General features: G+C 35.5%; 1 long non-coding RNA gene across 1 annotated transcript; it reads right to left on the reverse strand.

Moving 5' to 3' along the window:
* Positions 1–1049: 1049 nt before the first annotated feature.
* LOC145666395 (uncharacterized) lies at positions 1050–6922 on the reverse strand. Its single transcript, XR_014127739.1, has 2 exons — positions 6769–6922; positions 1050–1400 (listed from the first exon to the last, which is right to left on the reverse strand). It is a non-coding gene; the product is annotated as an uncharacterized LOC145666395 (long non-coding RNA).
* Positions 6923–7124: the final 202 nt, after the last annotated feature.

A 7124-nucleotide genomic window follows, 5' to 3' on the forward strand; every position in this document is an offset into this window, starting at 1 on the left:
TAACGTGGTCTGAACCTGACCTGGACTTGAATTCCTAAAGTTGGCGGGTGCACAGATCATCTTGCAAGATCAACAAAAGTCGTTCTCCACCATATTATCTTGCTTCCAAGAAAATTAGATTACAGAACCACGTCATCGCTCACTGTCATATGAATCGCTGATTTGAGAAAGGTCATAAGTGAATAATGTCAATAATGCCGTAGACCAATGATTTATGACGTTTCTCAACTCAGGGACACATGCTACTGCTCGATTCTGCATAAACTATTAGCGTGACTTCAAACATATAACAACTCAACGGTGTAGCTTTGCTTCAAGAATCAAAGCAGCATGTAAACTCATTTTTGGCGTATGGCTGACTTATGATGAACCTCAAATCAGCGATAAATTATATACGTGAAAATTATGTGGGCAAAATCTTCGACTGCTTAAGGGATTTATTTCAAGATAAAATACTCTAAATTGTAACACATACGGTTTTGTGAAAATAGCATTTGAAAGGGAGGTGAAAGGACAGGTTTCTTGAACAACAGTGTACACGTACGATTAGTACAATATTCCATATTTTGCCCAGGTTGTTGGGTGATTAACTTACAGAAGATCTACTATATTTATATGAGGGAAAAAATTTTTTTCTTCCTTTAGAAGTTAGACGTATAATGGGTCATAGTTTTACGACCTTTAAGTTAAGGGAAACTGATCATTTTATGAAAATGATTTTTTTATGAAAGAATTGGTGATATGATAAATTTTGGAGGAAACGGAAGAATCCCAAGATAACTTACAAATACATTTTGTCCACCAGAAATTTACATGGTCTGGGATCGAACGCAGAACCTCTAATACCAGAGATAAGCACTCTGTCACTTAGCCACTGTGCTCCCCCCCCAAAAAAAAAACGGATGTCCGTCAGAACTTTCTATTGCTTCTTTGAACACTTCTTGCTGGCTGCGACAAAACAATGAGCTCTTGATTCTGAACCTACTATATTAGGAACTCATATGTGCAAAACATGCCTAGGAGATTGGATAGAAAAAATAACGTTTAAAAAAATGCGAGACCGTTTATTTTGTTTTAACAAACGTCACAAAGAGAATAATTTTAAAGACAATTGTGTTTGTGGAAGTATTGTGTCGTGTGGCAAGTCCAACTCATTGTCCGAAACGGTCCAGGTCGTCAACGGTGAGGCATCCAGGCAGAGAAACAGACTACACTCTTCACCTGACATAATAGGCATACGCTCCTGGATAAGCTGCATAATAAGCAGGATAAGCTGCGTAAGCAGAGTAAGCGTAAGGTGAATAGAAGACAGCCTCCGAACTCTTAAGACTTTCTTTAGCGGGTGCGGGGGCAACGCCTGCAGACACGGCCACCAAGAAAAGTCCCAAAAGAAGGATTGCCTGAAAATAAAACAAACAAACAAACAATTATATAAAGAAATAAGTAAACAAAATTAAATCGGGTAAATAAGTAAAAGTAAATAAATAGAATATAGTGTATAATAAACATACGAGTGAAAGAAATGAATACAAAAAACATGATAAAATATAAAATTAATATAACAACTTTAAAATTCTCCGTAATGTATGTAATATTAAATGAATAGCAACGTATAAAAAGATTAAAAATAACAAATTATAGCTTTCAATTAACCACAATTTAACCTATGGTGTACTGTAACCGAAGGCTTTGAGGAAACAACTAGTAAATTTTAATGGGAACATAATCAACTAATGGGGTTACAGTATTTCAGAGGTAAACCGTTCATCTTTACTGCATGTGGTTCCTGGTTCCATCAAACTTGCGCCTAGTAAATATTGTGGTGGCCAAACATCATGGGCATGGATTTTCTCGAGTTGCTTGTTCCACATTTTTCATTCATTCTCATCATCACAGTCTGGTTTCAGTCATTCTCATCATCACGACATAAGCATTTGTAAAACTAAAAGATATCGTTCTCAGGAAATACAGGGAAGTTATCGAGGAAAATTTGGGGAAGTTAAGATTGTTTAAGGGAATTGGATAACAACATTGATTGTCAAACCCTTCTCAATAACTTTCCTTCCAAAGAAACCAGTGCCATATATTGCTTACCATTGGTAAGGCCATTCACTCACATTTCAAATGCGCTATGTTTCACCTCTGTAAATTAACTACAGGGTAAGCAGTAAGCAACATAAGATTAAAAAATTAGTTCTCAAACTGTAGGTCTCAAACGGTTGAAAATAAGTTTTATGTTCATATGATTTTTTTTTTTTTTTGCTTTGTAAAATGAAATGAAATCTTTGAGTTTTACGTCCCTCGATTTTGCCGGTTAGGCTAAAGGAGACGGTGATGATGAGTAATGAATGAAATGGTGGAGTGAAGAAAGTGGAAGGAAACGGAAGAACCCAGAGGAAACCCCCACACACGGTGTTTGTCCACCACAAAGTTCACTTGGCGGGGGCTGGGATCGAACCCGGGACCCCAAACTTCAGAGGTGAACGGTCTATCACTGAGCCACAGGGGATTTTTTTTTTTTTTTACTTTGAGGCACCCATACAACTATTTCCCAAAGTATTCTCACTTCCTTCCGGGAATCCCTGTATCATGGAATTTTATTTTGACAAGAAAAGCGAGAGCCATTTAACTAGTCTTAAAGTAGAAATCACTAATTCTTAAAATTACATTATTTCAAAGTAAAATTAAGAATACTCTCCCATAGAATTCAATGAACTAAGAAACTAAATAGGGTAGATATTCAACTGCCTTAACAGAAATCATTAATCATTAATCACTTTTTATTTATTTTTTTAAGAAAGATCAAGAGATTATTTTTAGTGTTGTGCATCTACTGGAAATAAACTTTAGAAATCCATCGCACCTGTATATTGTTAACACACTCGCCTTCGGCACAGCAGACCCGGGTTTTATTCTCAGTTGGAGCTAGGCCCGTATTTAGGTAAATGCTATTCTGTGCTCGAGCATAGGGCGGCAGAATTTAGGGGGCGGAAAAATTTTGGATTTTTTAGAGATTCACAATAAAGTAATAATTAATACTAGCAACCTACAGAGTCCGGAGCAAGCACGAAAATATATGTTAATGTGTTTAATTCAGTCTAATTACTGTAGTTACTAATTAGCTAGCTTATCGGATTATTTTTATAAAGTCATCCTCCCCCATCCCAAGGGATGAGGATGAACTTAAACATCATGAAAACTGATACCGTTAAACTTAGCGACCTCGAAAACTATGAACTCAACACGGATATCTGTCATTTTCGATTATTTTTAAAATCTCGCCCCCTCCCTGGGGAGTGTAGTATGACCTTGAAATTAAATTGGATTCAAACTGTGACTATTCATCTCAGCGACCCCAAAAACTATGAATTCAACTCTAATATTGATCGTTTTCGAGGGACAGGCAATTTTGTGCGAGGAGCGGAAGATTATTTAGAGCCAGGGGCGCACAATATATAAATACGGGCGTGGTTGGAACGTATGTAATTCGGATTCCGCGTTAAGTTGTAGGTCCACGTCTCATACAGTGCTAAAAGGTACGCTAAACTCCAAATTAACCAGGTACAAAACCGTGTTGCAAATACCATCGTAATAGTAATAATTAAGATAACTTTTAAAATATAGCTAATGATACAGGAAATAACTTTAATTTCTATATTACCACTTGGATGGCGCATATTCAATTGTGTAATGAATGGTCCGTGCATCCCAATGTCATTATTTCTGACTTTGTAGCCAGAGTTCATTATCTTTTAATGGCAATTGCTCTCCAAGTGCCTCAAGATGGAAATTGAATACGTAACTACTGGTATCACATACCAATTAATCACTAAATATAGTTGTTTTGCAAGCGAATCTATCTCGTGGCTTAGTTCTTTATTGATACTTTGATCGATTATTACTTTTATTATCATTCTATTATGTCTAGTGTAAAAATTACCTTAATTACATAATATTTAAACTAAATGAATACCTAGGTAAATATAATAAACGTACTGCACAAACAAACGAACATGTGTTCGATTTTTTAAAATGTTGTATTTAATTTTAATTATATCCATATGCACTTAATAACATCCTAGTATCTCTATGGTTAGCGTTTGCATCTTTTGTGCGGAAGACCTATGTTCAACTCCCGATAATGTGAATATATGAGAAATGGTGATTTCAGAAGCTTACTTTCCATACACGGAATTCTACTGGAAACACACATTCGGCCGAATCGGTGATATAGTCCGGGGAGAATTTTCCCTCCAGGCCAGCTTCTGAAATCATCACTGTATATGAGTACAAAGAACCACCTCTCGAGCGTTCATGTCAATTATGAAAAGTGCTTGCGCTTTGACAAACTTTTGATTGCTAGGGCTCAGATTTTAAAAAATAATGGATATTCACATATGCAAATGCATATTTTTTGAAGGTTACACAGAGAAAAATCCGTTCTCCGGACAGTGGTATATTGTACAAATATACGGTATCCTCTTGTTTACTATAGAAATCAGTACGGAGCATACGTTATCCGTATGCTACATAGGCACTGCCCTTAGATGTTACATCATGCCGTTGCAGGATGTCTGACATCTAACATTTTTCGTATATCACATGCATATACTTATGTTACCTTCGTCACCTATATGTTATATACGTCCATTTGTATGTGAGATCCTGGCCGCCTACACTGTTTCATACGAAAAGTACGCATAGATGGAACACTTATACAGAAAGTATTATAAAACATGCGTTTTCAGTTATATGTCTGTCGTACGTTGTCCAAAAACTACAGGAATTACGCATGTAACCTATCTTTTTAAGTACGCCACCTACATTTCTTTTTCCTCAGTGTAGTTCCTATTCTATGGGTATTCGTATATTTCTGCACATATTTGAGGTTACAAATTATTTTAATACTTTCAACATCTTAAATCAGTAGTTTCGCATGTATTAGACATCCCTTAAGAAAGTATTCTACTCTTAGGGATACTCTTTTTCTAGCTTTAGAAAATTATAGCTGTCTATTAAGATATTGATTTCATTCATGCACATTTTTTGACAATTGTTGAAAAAATCAAACTTGTTAAGAAAAAAAAATCTTTAAGTTCTATTCCAGGTGAAACTGGTAAAAAGATTATAAAGAGAAGTTGGATAAGGTGCTTACCTTAAATCGAGGATTAAGAATTATTGAATCAATTAACAACGCATGTGAGACTAGCAACTTTATGCCAGATGATTGTTAACGATCTTTCTGTGTCATTATACAAATACTGTTCAGTCACATCAGTTCATGTTGAAATGTCAATATAATTCTATATTTTAACAGAAAATACACAAAGCTTGACCAGTGTTCGTGTTTTTTTTTTTTTTTTCAGAAAATTTCCCTGGATTGACACAAAACTTTCCCTTTACTTATCAAATTTTCCCTAGTTTGTTGAGTGCCCAATTCTTAAGACAGAAATTATATAAGAAGGCGATAAGGCAATGTTAACCACATTTGTTTTTTGCTTCTATTTTTTCCGTCAATTTTTCTAAATTAAAAATACAAATACACCCAGCCTAAAGGGGTGGAAATTACGCTGCTTTGAAAACACACACACACTCACACAAAATTGCTATTGTATTGGTTTATTCCTAAAACAAAGAAATAAGCATTTATATTAGCCAATCAGTCAGCGCGAGAATTTCCCTGGATTTCCACGTTTTATCGAAAAATTCCGTTTTTCTATTTTTGCTAAATTTACTTACAAAATTTCGCTAGATAAGGGAAATTTTCCTCAAATTACGAACACTGAGTTTGGCATCAGAAAAACTGAAAACCTCCTAGTAGTGAACTTTAAAAATTCATTCTATGCACAGTAAACATCGTAAACAAGTGAATCTTAAAAAATGAGTCATTTGTGAAGTGCATATTATTTTATTTATAGTGCATATTTTCTAAATTGTTAGCGCGTACCTATTTTCGGGTTTTTAGTGAATATATATTCTGGCTTCACTACCGGTAATTGTACCTTTAATCCTAATCTGAGGACGCTGAAGTCATTGGACTATTTCAAACCATATTCGTCTATAAAGAGGTGAGAAAAATAGTCTCAAAGTTGAAATACAAACAAATATCGAGCCGTAGTTCTTTGTTTGGCTAAATGCTTCTTATATATATGCTATCACCTCCGGAAAAGCATCTATTAGAAGTTTCCTCAAGAATAAAATGCTTATGATTCCGCTCCCTGTGTAGTGATCCCGAGATACTGTACGAATATATGTATTTTAAATACGACGTTAAGCTTTAGATACCCGTTTCATATAGTCTCGGTGCTATAAAGGGAAGTTTAGTCCTCATTTAGAAATAAAATAAAATAAAAAGTACTTATGGAAGACTGATTAATATCTCTCATTTGATGTCGACCTAGCAATAATTTGTATTTTCAAGTATTCAATATTGTTTCGCTACTCTATGCATACAATTACAACAAAAAAATTATCCTTACAAAGGTTAATTTGATTAATTTGTATTTACGTCCTTTATCAGCACCGAGGCTATAGAAGATGATGCCTGCAATTTAAAGTGTGATCTGAGAATCACTATAGTGCGTTCGATACTTTCCACCGGGAATCGAACCTTAGACCTCAAGCACTAAAAGTCATGTGCGCTAACCGTTATCCTTACGAGCTAATGCAAGTAGCTCCTACTTGTCTCTCAGTGTGGAATATCCTGTGCTCGAGACGGGAATCAAACTAAGAACTTGCTTAATAATAATAATAAATGGTAATACTTACGAGCTTCATTGTTGAAAATTTAGTGCGAATGGACGTGGACGCCTTTCTGAAGACGAATAGCTGCTTTTGTCAGGATGCGCTACCTTGATCTTGAGATGCCTTTGTTTATATACGCTTCCCCCGACCACGAACAACCTTCACCGAGATTCGCTTTTTGACCTTGGCCCAGGGTGTGGTCACACAGAATCTTGATCATCGTATGTGGGAGAGAAAGAAGATCACATACGTACGTACATAAACCGGATTCAGTTCATTTTCTTTCGTCTCCCTCCCTCGGCAATCACTTTCGATATCTTGACTTTACTTGCAGTTTGCGAAAATAAAAAAAAGATAATTTAAAAAAATATAAATGCAGG

The sequence above is a fragment of the Thermobia domestica genome, chromosome 1 (genome assembly GCF_964235325.1).
Source record: "Thermobia domestica chromosome 1, izTheDome1.hap1.1, whole genome shotgun sequence".
Taxonomy (NCBI): domain Eukaryota; kingdom Metazoa; phylum Arthropoda; class Insecta; order Zygentoma; family Lepismatidae; genus Thermobia; species Thermobia domestica.